This window comes from Perca flavescens, chromosome 18 (assembly GCF_004354835.1).
Source record: "Perca flavescens isolate YP-PL-M2 chromosome 18, PFLA_1.0, whole genome shotgun sequence".
In the NCBI taxonomy this organism is placed as follows: Eukaryota; Metazoa; Chordata; class Actinopteri; order Perciformes; family Percidae; genus Perca; species Perca flavescens.
Genome location: NC_041348.1, coordinates 5,771,773 through 5,784,716, shown reverse-complemented (window position 1 = coordinate 5,784,716; position 12,944 = coordinate 5,771,773).

Sequence of the window (12,944 nt, the reverse complement as noted above, 5' to 3'; positions counted from 1 at the left end):
ATTTGTTTTCATATAGTGCAGAAGACTGCAGTGACAGAATACAGGTTGCCATAGGCTATAGGTGAGCTGTAAAACAAATCCAGTCAGCTGTTCAGATGAGCCCAAACTTTGAGCGGAGATAATGATTGTAAGTTATGAACCGTGAAATCTATTAAATATAGTAGAATATAACTGAGATGTTCAGTGTGTTTTTGTTTTTTCTTTCTAGTACCGGTCAAAACGACATTAAAACATACTGCTGGTCTGAATGAAACGTAAATGACTTAAAGGTCTGTTTTTGAATGCAATATTGTCTGTCATTGTTTTTTCCCCACCCTTATTTATAGTAACGGGCAGTTATTAGTACAATTGGTTTTCTTTCTTAGTTGGGTTTGTTCGTTTTATTTCATTTTTATTATTATTATTATTATTATTAAAGGGTAAAGTGCAATATCACTGACCGGCGCTGTGCAATTCTAAAGCTGGTTATAGGCTCAGATATAGCTTTGGAGGCCCCTTATTGCCTATTAGTGTGATTTGAGGTGTTGTTTTCTATTACTCCTTGCATGGAATTAATGTTTTAAAGTGTGTAGTGCTAATTTGTTCTTTTGCTCTTTTATTGTGTATATTGGGCCCTGAGGCATATCACTAGCTTCTATTATTCCGGTGCATTATTTGCTATATACAGTAAGTGATTGTGTTGATGCCATTGCACTTTCCCCGTTAAAGTTGTTACTGTGTAGTTTTATGCTGGCCTTATTGGCCTTTTCCTCTTAGTGTTCTTTATCTATGTCAACTTTGTGAATAAACTCAATTCATATTTTGTAATTGGCCTCTCGTCCTGGTTTGTTCTGGACACTTACCTGTTTCAATCACTACATAATTGGCGTTGTCGGCAGGATCAGAGGCTGATTTATTTATTTATTTTTTTTTTTTTGCCCTTGTTGATTTGGTTGGTGTGGGGAAAAAACAGTGACAGGTTTTCAGCGACGGGGGACTACCACCTGGGTTGTCTACCTCCTCTCAGTAATAGACTGCCCATGGATAGGATGGAGGACCTCCAGGCTCTCATGGAGCAGATGCAACAGTTGAAGACAACCAATGAACAGTTGATGGAGCAACTGCGGGAGCGATCTCAGGTACCAGATGCGGTGCCTGGGCCTTCCACTGCATCTCTTAATGCGGTCCCAGTTAGCAGTTTGGCAAGTGAAGCTACAAACTACCGTTACCTGTATGTTCCTAGGGAACGTAAATGTTCCAAGTTTACTGGTAAATTGTCAATTGATCTGCTAACAGTTGAGAAATGGATTGAGAAGGTGCGCAGGTGTCTGGAAGTCAGGCATATGTCAGTAGCTGAACAATTACTGTTTATAATTGATCATTTAGATGGAGGTGCCAAATCTGAGATTAATTTTCACCTTAGTGCCAATCGAGATACACCGGAAAAAATCTTTGCTATTTTGACTGAAAACTATAGTTGCTCTCAGTCCTATGTCGCAGCACAGTTGCAACTGTTCCAACGTATTCAGCGGGAGGGGGAGTCCTTACGAGATTACTCACATGCTCTTAAATCCTTAATGGATGTTGCTATACTCAAAACACCAGGTGGTATCACTAATTCTGATGCACTGCTGCGAGATCAATTCATTGAGCATGTGTTAGATGACATGTTGCGTAGAGAGTTAAAACAACGTGTTCTTCAGGAACCAGCTGTTTCCTTTGTTAACCTTCGGGGTATTGCTCTTAGGTGGGCAGAAACAAGCAGACAGGGAGGTAGAAGTAAGCCTCGTGCTTATTCGTGTGATACATACTCCCAGGTGGCAGATAGTTTTGAGGGAAGCACAAACACAGTCACTGCTAAGCCTAATGATGAAATTGCTGAAATTAAAGAGTGCCTTCGCAAACAGCAGGCTCAGTTAGATACGATTATGAAGCATGTCACTGTCCAGGCTTTGCCGCCGACTCAGAGTGAAGCTGTTCCTTACTCAACTAAGCGTCCCCGCTTCCAAACAGATGGCAAGTTAATTTGCCACCGCTGTAATAAGGCTGGCCATATTGCCAGGTTCTGTAGGGTTAACCTGGTAGCCCCTAAGTCCCAGGTAGGGTCTGGCCCTGAAGCTCGGGTACATAGTCAGGTGGGGGGGGCGGGCTTTGACTCCCAGTTGTCGGAAAACTAGACCCCTCTGGTGCAGAGAGCCAGGCACCGGGAAAGGGTCTCACAGGCTCACGTGAAGATAAAATGGAAGATCCCTCTCGACTAATTGGAGACTGCCCAGTTGTGGAAATCAGCATGGGTGGTGTTATGGTACCCTGCTTATTGGATACCGGCTCAATGGTTACCACGATCAGGGAAAGTTTTTTTGAGAAACACTTCAAGGCAATGGGCATTGGGCTGTTGAAGAAATGTCACTGGTTACGTCTTAAGGCTGCCAATGGACTACAGATTCCCTATAAAGGTTATATGGGGCTTGATGTCACTGTTTTGGGTAAGACCCTGACACAAATGGGCGTGCTAGTTGTAGAGGACCCCCAGGGTGAGTCCGGACAACAAGAAGAAGCTGTACCTGGCCTCTTAGGAATGAACATCATTGGCCGTTGTTACCACTTGCTGTTTGAACAGTTTGGCTCCAGTCTTTTTGAATCACCTGTTCTCCAAGCTGCCAGTAAGGAGTGGACAGAAACCTTTTCTAGGTGTCAACGCATGGAAGCTTTGAACACACGGGGGTACTTGGGTAAAGCCAAAGTTCATGGTCGAGCCATCCGGGTCCCTGCTGGTACATTGAAGTGGATTCGCACTGCCTGTCCTGCTGCCGCCAACATCACTCTCCCCTCAGTACTCCTCGAACCCCTGGTCACGGGGAATCCACTTCCGGCAGGCGTCCTTGTGTCTTCAGCCCTTCTTTCTGTCCACCAGGGCCGTATTGAAATCCCTGTGGTCAACGTGGGCACGGAAGATGTATGGCTACCGCCTCACACACAGCTAGGTGAACTGCACATGGTTGACCCACTGCAATCGGAAAACACAGTTTTCATTGAGGAGACCGAGAATCAGAGCACTGTAGCAGTGATTCATCAAGTGACTGCTCAGAGTCCCCTGGCCCTTGATCTTTCCAACTTGTCATGGTCTAACCTTTCCTCTGAACAGACACAACAAGGACTGACGCTTTTGCAGAAACACAGCACAGTTTTCAGCCAGGGAGAGGGCGACCTGGGATGTACTACCTTGGTGGAGCATGAGATTCCTTTAGTGGATGTTGTCCCAGTGCGGCAACGCTACCGCAGACTCCCCGCCATCACAGTATGAACAAGTTAAAACTCACATCCAGGAACTGTTGGATAGAGGGGTGGTGCGTCCCAAGCTGTAGCCCCTATTCCTCGCCAATTGTGGTGGTTTTTTTAAAAGAATGGAGAAATCAGGTTATGTGTGGACTACCGTTTGCTCAATGCCAAGACAAGAAAGGATGCTTTTCCCCTGCCTCGGATTGAGGAGTCCTTGGATGCCCTCACTGGTGCCCAGTTGTTTTCAACATTGGACCTAGCAAGTGGATACAACCAAGTACCCATGGCAGAGAAGGACAAAGCAAAGACTGCCTTTTGCACACCTTTTGGACTCTTTGAGTTTAATCGGATGCCGTTTGGCCTATGTAATGCCCCTAGTACCTTTCAAAGGTTGATGGAGCGGATTTTTGGAGATCAGAGTTTTCAGTCTTTACTATTGTACCTAGACGACATTGTTATTTTCTCCTCCTCCTTTGACCAGCACCTCCAACGTCTTGACCTGGTACTGACCCGTCTCAAAGAACACAATCTGAAGTTAAAGCTACAGAAATGTCACTTCTTCCAATCTGAGGTCAGTTACTTGGGCCATGTAATCTCAGCCTCTGGTGTCTCCACTGACCCCTCGAAGATCAGTGCAGTAGCCGAATGGTCCAGACCGACCACTTGTAAAGAGCTACAATCATTCTTGGGGTTTGCCTCCTACTACCGTCGCTTTGTTGAAGGTTTTGCAAAGTATGCGGCTCCACTCCACCGGCTGGTGGCTGAAATGGGGGGCACCAAGAAGAAGCACAAGACCCCGGGGAAAAGTGTCATTGGCGGCAGCTGGAGCGATGAGTGTGAACATGTATTCCAAACACTTAAGAGGTTGCTTGTTAGCGCACCAGTTTTGGGATATGCTGATTTCACTAAACCCTTTGTCCTTGAAATCGATGCCAGTTATGCTGGACTCGGAGCAGTGTTATCCCAAGATCAAGGCGGAAAACGTCGTCCGATTGCTTTCGCAAGCAGAGGCCTCAGACCTACAGAAAGGAACATGTCCAACTATAGTTCCAGAAAACTAGAATTCCTAGCACTGAAATGGGCAGTTACCCAAAAATTTCGAGAGTATCTGCTGGGGAATACATTTGTGGTGTTTACAGATAACAACCCTCTCAGTTATCTACAGTCAGCTAAACTGGGAGCTGTGGAACAACGTTGGGCCTCAGAGTTGGCAGTTTTCGACTTTGAAATCAAATATCGACCAGGACCCACTAATCGTAACGCGGATGCTTTGTCACGCCAGTTTCCCTCCCAGAGCACATTCTCTCTATTTCCTGGTGTGAAAGTACCACAAGAAGTCCACGAACAAACCGAAAGCACACCTCAAGTTGCCAATGCTCGTGCAGCCACCTGCCAAACTATAGCTGCTTTCCCATCACGACCAAAAGCTGACCTATTGGCTCTACAGGCCACAGATCCAGTGATTGGCATATTCTTGCCATACTGGAAAAGAGGAAAACCTCCAGTGAAACAAGAAATGGCCAGTGTTTGCAAAGGTGTGAAGAAGTTGGTGCAACAGTGGGCTAGAATAAAATCAAGGGATGGTATCCTGTATCGTCAAATTCAGATACCGGGGGAAGGACAAGTCCTGTTTCAGTTGTTGTTGCCCCAGTGTTTACAATCAGAGGTCCTGAAAAGCCTCCATGACGATCATGGGCATCAAGGTATTGAACGTACCAAGAGTCTCGTGAGGCAGAGGTGTTTTTGGCCATTCATGGGGAACGACATTGAACAATACTGTCGGGAGTGTAATCGCTGCACGCTGGCGAAAGCAGTACAACCAAAAGTACGTACCTTCAGGGGGGGTCTGGTGGCTTCTAAACCTTTGGAAGTCATTGCCATTGATTTAACCATCTTGGATAAAGCCAGTGATGGACGGGAGAATGTACTGGTGGTGACAGATGTGTTTTCTAAATTTTCCCAGGCATACCCAACATCAGATCAGCGGGCGAGCACAGTGGCCCATGTGCTGACAGAGAAGTGGTTTTACATTTATGGAGTACCAAAACGAATTCACAGTGATCAAGGGAAATGTTTTGAAGGGGACCTCATGAAAAGACTTTGCCATCTGTATGGAGTTGAAAAGAGCAGAACCACACCCTACCATCCAGAGGGCAATGGGCAATGTGAAAGGTTTAATCGAACATTGCATGACTTGTTGCGAACCCTCCCAAAAGAAAAGAAAAGAAAATGGCCACAATACCTACCTCAAGTGCTCTATGCTTACAACACTACGGAACACCAATCTACAGGTTATTCACCGTACGAACTCATGTTTGGCCAGAAGGCTCAACTGCCAGTGGATTTCTTGTTGGGTTCATCAGAGGAAGAATCTAGGCCCAGTTCAGCACAGGACTGGATGGATGAACACACAAATCGTCTGAGTTCAATCTATCTTCGTGTGAAGGAGCAGCTCCAGAGGGCAGCGGAACAAAGAAACAGATACTACCAGCCAACAGAAACATCCCTGCTTGCCCCAGGAACCCTTGTCTACAGGAAAAGTCACCCTACAGGTCGTCATAAAAATTCAAGACGCCTGGGATCCAACTGTCTATGTGGTTTTAAAACACCTGGATGAGGACGGAAGGGTTTACAAAATATGCCCCAGAGATTGTGCTGGTCCAGAAAAGAATCTTAACAGATCGGAGCTTAGAGTGTTGCCTACCGCTATTACCCAGGTTCCTTCGATACAAACCCAACCTGTTCCAGACCCTGGGCTGCAAGCGGATCCACATCAACAGTCAAATCCCAACATAGTTGATGACGATTCTGAGGGAGTCATAATCACCATTGAGCCAGAGCAACGGCGAGTCGGGGCCCCCTCCCCTACTGTCCCTGAGTCAGCTTGTCAAACCAGAGCTGTAGAATCAGGTAGCCCAGGCACCCCACCATCAGTTTATCATGGACAGGGAGATGGCCTAAGCAGTAATCTAAATGTAGTGGCAATAGGGAAGTCTAGCCTGGGGCAAAAGCAGCCTCAGAGAAGCAGAGCAGGGCAGCATTCTAACCCTTTCCACCTTCCAAAGGCAGTAAATCAAACCCTAGTCACCTTAGACAGAACATCACCAGTGCCCCATGTTGGTAATAACGTGCAAGAAGTGTTTAGACCATGGCTGTAGTTGTCACCGGGACGGTGACCTTTCAAAATTGGGGCTATTGTAATGGGTGTGACGTCATGGCCCTGTTGAGGGCGGAGGTTATTTAGGGACACCGGTAAGTTGCGCTCTCTCTCTCTCTTTGTCTCTATCGACCCGCAAAGTCAGGAAGTGCAACGGGGTGTACATGTGCGACGGCCAAACATTTTGCCTTGTGGTAGGTGCCGTTTTCATTTAAACCTCTACAGCATAAGAAGTGTAAGAAAAGTTGTTTGATTAGGAAATGCATTTGTTTTCATAGAGTGCAGAAGACTGCAGTGACAGAATACAGGTTGCCATAGGCTATAGGTGCGCTGTAAAACAAATCCAGTCAGCTGTTCAGATGAGCCCAAACTTGGAGCGGAGATAATGATTGTAAGTTATGAACCGTGAAATCTATTAAATATAGTAGAATATAACTGAGATGTTCAGTGTGTTTTTGTTTTTTCTTTCTAGTACCGGTCAAAACGACATTAAAACATACTGCTGGTCTGAATGAAACGTAAATGACTTAAAGGTCTGTTTTTGAATGCAATATTGTCTGTCATTGTTTTTTCCCCACCCTTATTTATAGTAACGGGCAGTTATTAGTACAATTGGTTTTCTTTCTTAGTTGGGTTTGTTCGTTTTATTTCATTTTTATTATTATTATTATTATTATTATTATTATTATTAAAGGGTAAAGTGCAATATCACTGACCGGCGCTGTGCAATTCTAAAGCTGGTTATAGGCTCAGATATAGCTTTGGAGGCCCCTTATTGCCTATTAGTGTGATTTGAGGTGTTGTTTTCTATTACTCCTTGCATGGAATTAATGTTTTAAAGTGTGTAGTGCTAATTTGTTCTTTTGCTCTTTTATTGTGTATATTGGGCCCTGAGGCATATCACTAGCTTCTATTATTCCGGTGCATTATTTGCTATATAAGTGATTGTGTTGATGCCATTGCACTTTCCCCGTTAAAGTTGTTACTGTGTAGTTTTATGCTGGCCTTATTGGCCTTTTCCTCTTAGTGTTCTTTATCTATGTCAACTTTGTGAATAAACTCAATTCATATTTTGTAATTGGCCTCTCGTCCTGGTTTGTTCTGGACACTTACCTGTTTCAATCACTACATAAGTTACTGAGGGGATACACAAAATATATAATATATATAATATAATATAATAATAATAATCTGTACCCCCTCCCCTTACATGCAAAGTGTCTATCCTGTCATCATGTATGTTACCTTCAGAGTTTACCAGGTCCCAATAAACAACCTGACATAATATGGAGATGTGTGCTGTTTTAAAGCAGCACACATAAAAAATATTATTCATTAACCTGCATGGCTAACGTAAATAGGCCTATAGCTAAGGAGCATGTCAATATGGAACTTTGGAAAACACTGTTCATTAATCCACAATAATAAACGACGCATTAAACAATTAACACGTCGCCTTAATGTAACAGACAAATAAACGTATTTATGTAGATAAATGAGACCCTTGTTAAAAATGGAAAACCCTGTCGATTCTTCCACTATGTAACTTTTAGCTGCAGCTGTAGTTCCAATGAGACAACCTGTAGGGGACCGAAGCTCCGCTCCGAGTGCACGAGCGCTCCCGCGGCCAGGGGATACAAATCCTGCCGGGGATAAGTACCTTGGCACGACACCGGCTGGCACCGCCACGTATTTTTAGTAACCATAGTTACACATCTGGCCTGGGGCATGTGATTATTGAGAAGCCAGGTTCAACCTGTTCTCCCTGGTTTTTTTTATTTACAATGAATTGACCATTCAGTCTTGAGCTCGGTGAAACCTGGCCTCAATCTGAGTGGCTGAAAATGTTTCATTTTTCTCTTAGGGATGCCAGGAAAAGCTGGCCTCCTTTGAGCGTTTGTAGCATTTTACTAACTATTAGACAGAGCAAAGACAGGACTGCACCAAGCAGGCAGTAGCAGAGGGCAGCTGTTTTGCTCTACAAGCTAAAGAAGAAAATGATAATGGAATGTTTTGATAAGGTAAATGGCAAAATCAGAAAAACACACAACTGTGGGAATCATAAATTTAGTTTTTATATTTTAAAATATACTTAATATTTTTCACGGGGAGGCCAAGCTTCCATTGGCCTCATAGAAAAACTGCCACTGCTGGTTTGCAAATGTTAAGAATGACTTGAGAAATCAACCAAAGCAACTGAGAAAAACTGTAATAGCTAAGGTAAAGGATAACATTTCTCAGGATAACCATATTCTTAGGTCATCTCTACACATTGAAGATCAGGTCACTCTGATTCTGGTCAATTTAACTCCTGTAAATTTAAAACTTCATCAATATATGTATGTTGAGCCTGGCCAAATTTAGTTGGCTAACAGTTGAGAAGAGACTCAACCTTATTAGGATGTTGCTTTCTTACATTTGCAAAAAAATAAAAATAAAAAAAAATAACAACAACCTGTAACTGTTTTAAACTGTTTTAGTAATTAAAGACACTATTCTATACAAAACATTGTATATTGTTTCATATTGTTTGTTGGCTTTTTATGTTTAGAGATTTAAAAGACACTCTTAATGAGTGATATTTATGCATGTTTATGCTAGACACCAAATTTCTAATGGGAGCAGTTATGCTGTGCCTTGGATGCCGTCATATCAGAAGTCCTGTAGAAGATATTGGAAGTACATTGATGTAAGAAAAACAATACTGTTCTCTAAAGTATATTCTTCACAAATACTGTAAAACACAAATAAATTACAAAATGCTCAAAAGTAATTGCAGTATTTAACTAGAATATATGTAAGAGAAATACTGGAGCATTAAATTAAAACATTTGGAAAGATTTGACCTGAAATTAGACCTATCGTGGTAAGGGTACATTAATTAGCATTACTTAATGCATTAATAAGCATTAATTAACCGTTAATTATAGTTAAATAAGGTGTCTAATAAACATTTATTAACAATGCTCATGTTTGTTCATGTTACTAAGTATTAATTGATGCATTATTTACCATTAGTTAATGCCTTAACTAACTGTTAATTACAGTTAACTAAGGTGTCTATATTACCATTAGTTAATGCAGTAATAAGCCTGGACTAACTGTTAATAAAAGTTAACTAAGGTGTGTATTTTAACATTAGTTAATGTACTAATAAGCCTAAACTGGAAATAACAGCTATTAAAGTGTCTAGCTTGGTTCCATTGAGCATTGGATAGGCCTTCAAGGTGATGTTCAGTGCTTCATTTAGGGAATGCAGAGCAGTACTCTACAAACCGGTCGCCCTCCAGCAAGGTGGCACTGACAAGGTAGTTTGTGAAGGAGAAGCGTTCCCTGGAGTGGCCCAGTATGGTATCACAGACCTACAGACAGAGATAAAAAACACACTGAGAATTGTTTTCCAACAGTCCTAAACAGGGGTGGACAGTAACTAAATAAATGTAATTGATTACTGTACTTAAGTATACTTTACTTTATTTTAAAGTAATAATTAAAACACATTAAGTAGCATTTTTAGCAACAAATAATTTTGCTTTGTTGCACATGGACAGTGACCAATTTCTACAAAATAAACTCACCTCTGCAGCAATCATGGTCCTGTTGACTGAAATCCTGACGTTTCCCCAATTGCTGAGAGCAGGGGCGTTTCTAGGACTTGAGGAGGTTTGGGGCTTAGCCTGGACTGGTTTAAATAAACTGAATGCAATGCAAACGGCTATTGGCTTGCCCAGCTTGTTAATAGCCATAGTATGTTCATTTTAGCTTCCAGTTTGTAGATGTAAGTTAAATGGCACCAACATTTGGCCTAATCATAACTGGCCTGGCAACCCAAAGGCCAAGGTTTTGTTTCCTGATTTGTGTGGTGACTTATGATGTGGGGAGTCATATTTTGAGCATCAAACACATTTCCTGCATTCTGGTGAATTGTTATGCACCTATTTCTACCGTTTTCTGAATCAATATGCTGGAAATATATTTATGTAAAGGGAAACATAGATTACAATCCAAATATAAAAACATAATGGAAAATATTGCAGTAAGGCTCTCTTCTGTTTTGCTTTCAACTATTTATTCTCCTTTGGATCGACTTTTCTAAGAGTCAGCACAAATGAAGCTTAGGCATAATTTACTCCTCCTTCCTCTTTTGTTGGGGAAGTAACCTCCTTAAATGTGCATATGATAGGTATTCACCTCAATTATACATTATTCAATGTAATGTATTAATAAACCCCTGGACTGTAATATTTCAGATGTTTGAGCAAGATTTCTGCTCATGTCCATAACTTTGTGCACATTTAAAATATAACTCATCCTATCTATGTTCTCTGAGATTTGGAGGAGTCGTGATATTTCGAGAAAAATAAAGTTATAATAGGCTATTACAAGAATAAAGTCACTATATTTCAGAAAATAATCTACCTGCACCATAGCCTGCTGTGCAATACATGATTGCTCTGCTGAGATGGTAGATCTTAGACCTTCTGACAGACACAGAGCCCCATTTGGGTCTACATCAGAGGTGGAAAACCGAAACTACGGCAGAAATACACGGAGCACAAACGCTGCCACAGCATGTCGACAGCAGAGCGTATCCATCAACTTGAAGCTGCACAGCTTTTTACAGCGAGAGTGGACCCACAGGTCTGCTTCAGAGCTCTATGTGTTTGAGTCTGAACCATAGACTGGAAACGTCACGTCACAGGAACTTCAAACTAAATCATTAGTAGCCCATAGGCTACCGACAGCAAATAAACTTATTCTAAAGGCTAATTATTTTTAAGACCTACAGTTCAGGCCAAATGTTTGGACACACCTTCTCATTCAATGCGTTTTCTTTATTTTCATGACCATTTACATTGTAGATTCTCACTGAAGGCATCAAAACTATGAATGAACACATATGGAATTATGTACTTAACAAAAAAGTGTGAAATAACTGAAAACATGTCTTATATTTTAGATTCCTCAAAGTAGCCACCCTTTGCTTTTTTGATTGCGCTGCAAACCCTTGGTGTTCTCTCAATGAGCTTCATGAGGTAGTCACCTGAAATGGTTTTCACTTCACAGGTGTGCCTTGTCACGGTTAATTAGTGGAATTTTTTCCCTTATTAATGGGGTTGGGACCATCAGTTGTGTTTTGAGAAGTCAGGTTGATACACAGCCAACATCCCTATTGGACAACTGTTAGAATTCATATTATGGCAAGAACCAATCAGCTAAGTAAAGAGAAACGAGTGGCCATCATTACTTTAACAAATATAGGTCAGTCAGTCTGGAAAATTGCGAAAACTTTGAATGTGTCCCCAAGTGCAGTTGCAAAAACCATCAAGCGCTACAACGAAACTGGCTCACATGAGGACCGCCCCAGGAAAGGAAGACCAAGAGTCACCTCTGCTGCTGAGGATAAATTCATCCGGGTCACCAGCCTCAGAAATCGCAAGTTAACAGCAGCTCAGATTAGAGACCAGATGAATGCCACACAGAGTTCTAGCAGCAGACACATCTCGAGAACAACTGTTAAGAGGAGACTGCGCGAATCAGGCTTTCATGGTCAAGTAGCTGCTAGGAAACCACTGCTAAGGAGAGGCAACAAGCAGAAGAGATTTGTTTGGGCCAAGAAACACAAGAAATGGACATTAGACCAGTGGAAATCTGTGCTTTGGTCTGACAAGTCCAAATTTGAGATCTTTGGTTCCAACCGCCGTGTCTTTGTGCGACGCAGAAAAGGTGAACGGATGGATTCTACATGCCTGGTTCCCACCGTGAAGCATGGAGGAGGAGGTGTGATGGTGTGGGGGTGCTTTGCTGGTGACACTGTTGGGGATTTATTCAAAATTGAAGGCATACTGAACAAGCATGGCTACCACAGCATCCTGTAGCGACATGCCATCCCATCCGGTTTGCGTTTAGTTGGACCATCATTTATTTTTCAACAGGACATTGACACACCTCCAGGCTGTGTAAGGGCTATTTGACCAAGAATGAGAGTGATGGAGTGCTGCTCCAGATGACCTGGCCTCCACAGTCACCGGACCTGAACCCAATCAAGATGGTTTGGGGTGAGCTGGACCGCAGAGTGAAGGCAAAAGGGCCAACAAGTGCTAAGCATCTCTGGGAACTCCTTCAAGACTGTTGGAAAACCATTTCAGGTGACTACCTCTTGAAGCTCATCAAGAGAATGCCAAGAGTGTGCAAAGCAGTAATCAGAGCAAAGGGTGGCTACTTTGAAGAAACTAGAATATAAGACATGTTTTCAATTATTTGCATCTGGCTGAGAGCCACTGCTTTGCCCCCACAGCCATTTCATGGAGAGAATCTCTGTAAAGGATATAGATTTTTTGAATTAATCATCATAATTATTATATTGCAATAATAATAGAAAAGCATAATAAACACATAATAACTGGTATACAGTTATTACCTGATATTTTGAATGTCCAGTTGGAACTGCTGGATGCATCCTTTTATATGGACTGAATCTACCTTCCTCTTCTGGAGCTTGGCATAGAGGAGGTCCACATGTTGGCGT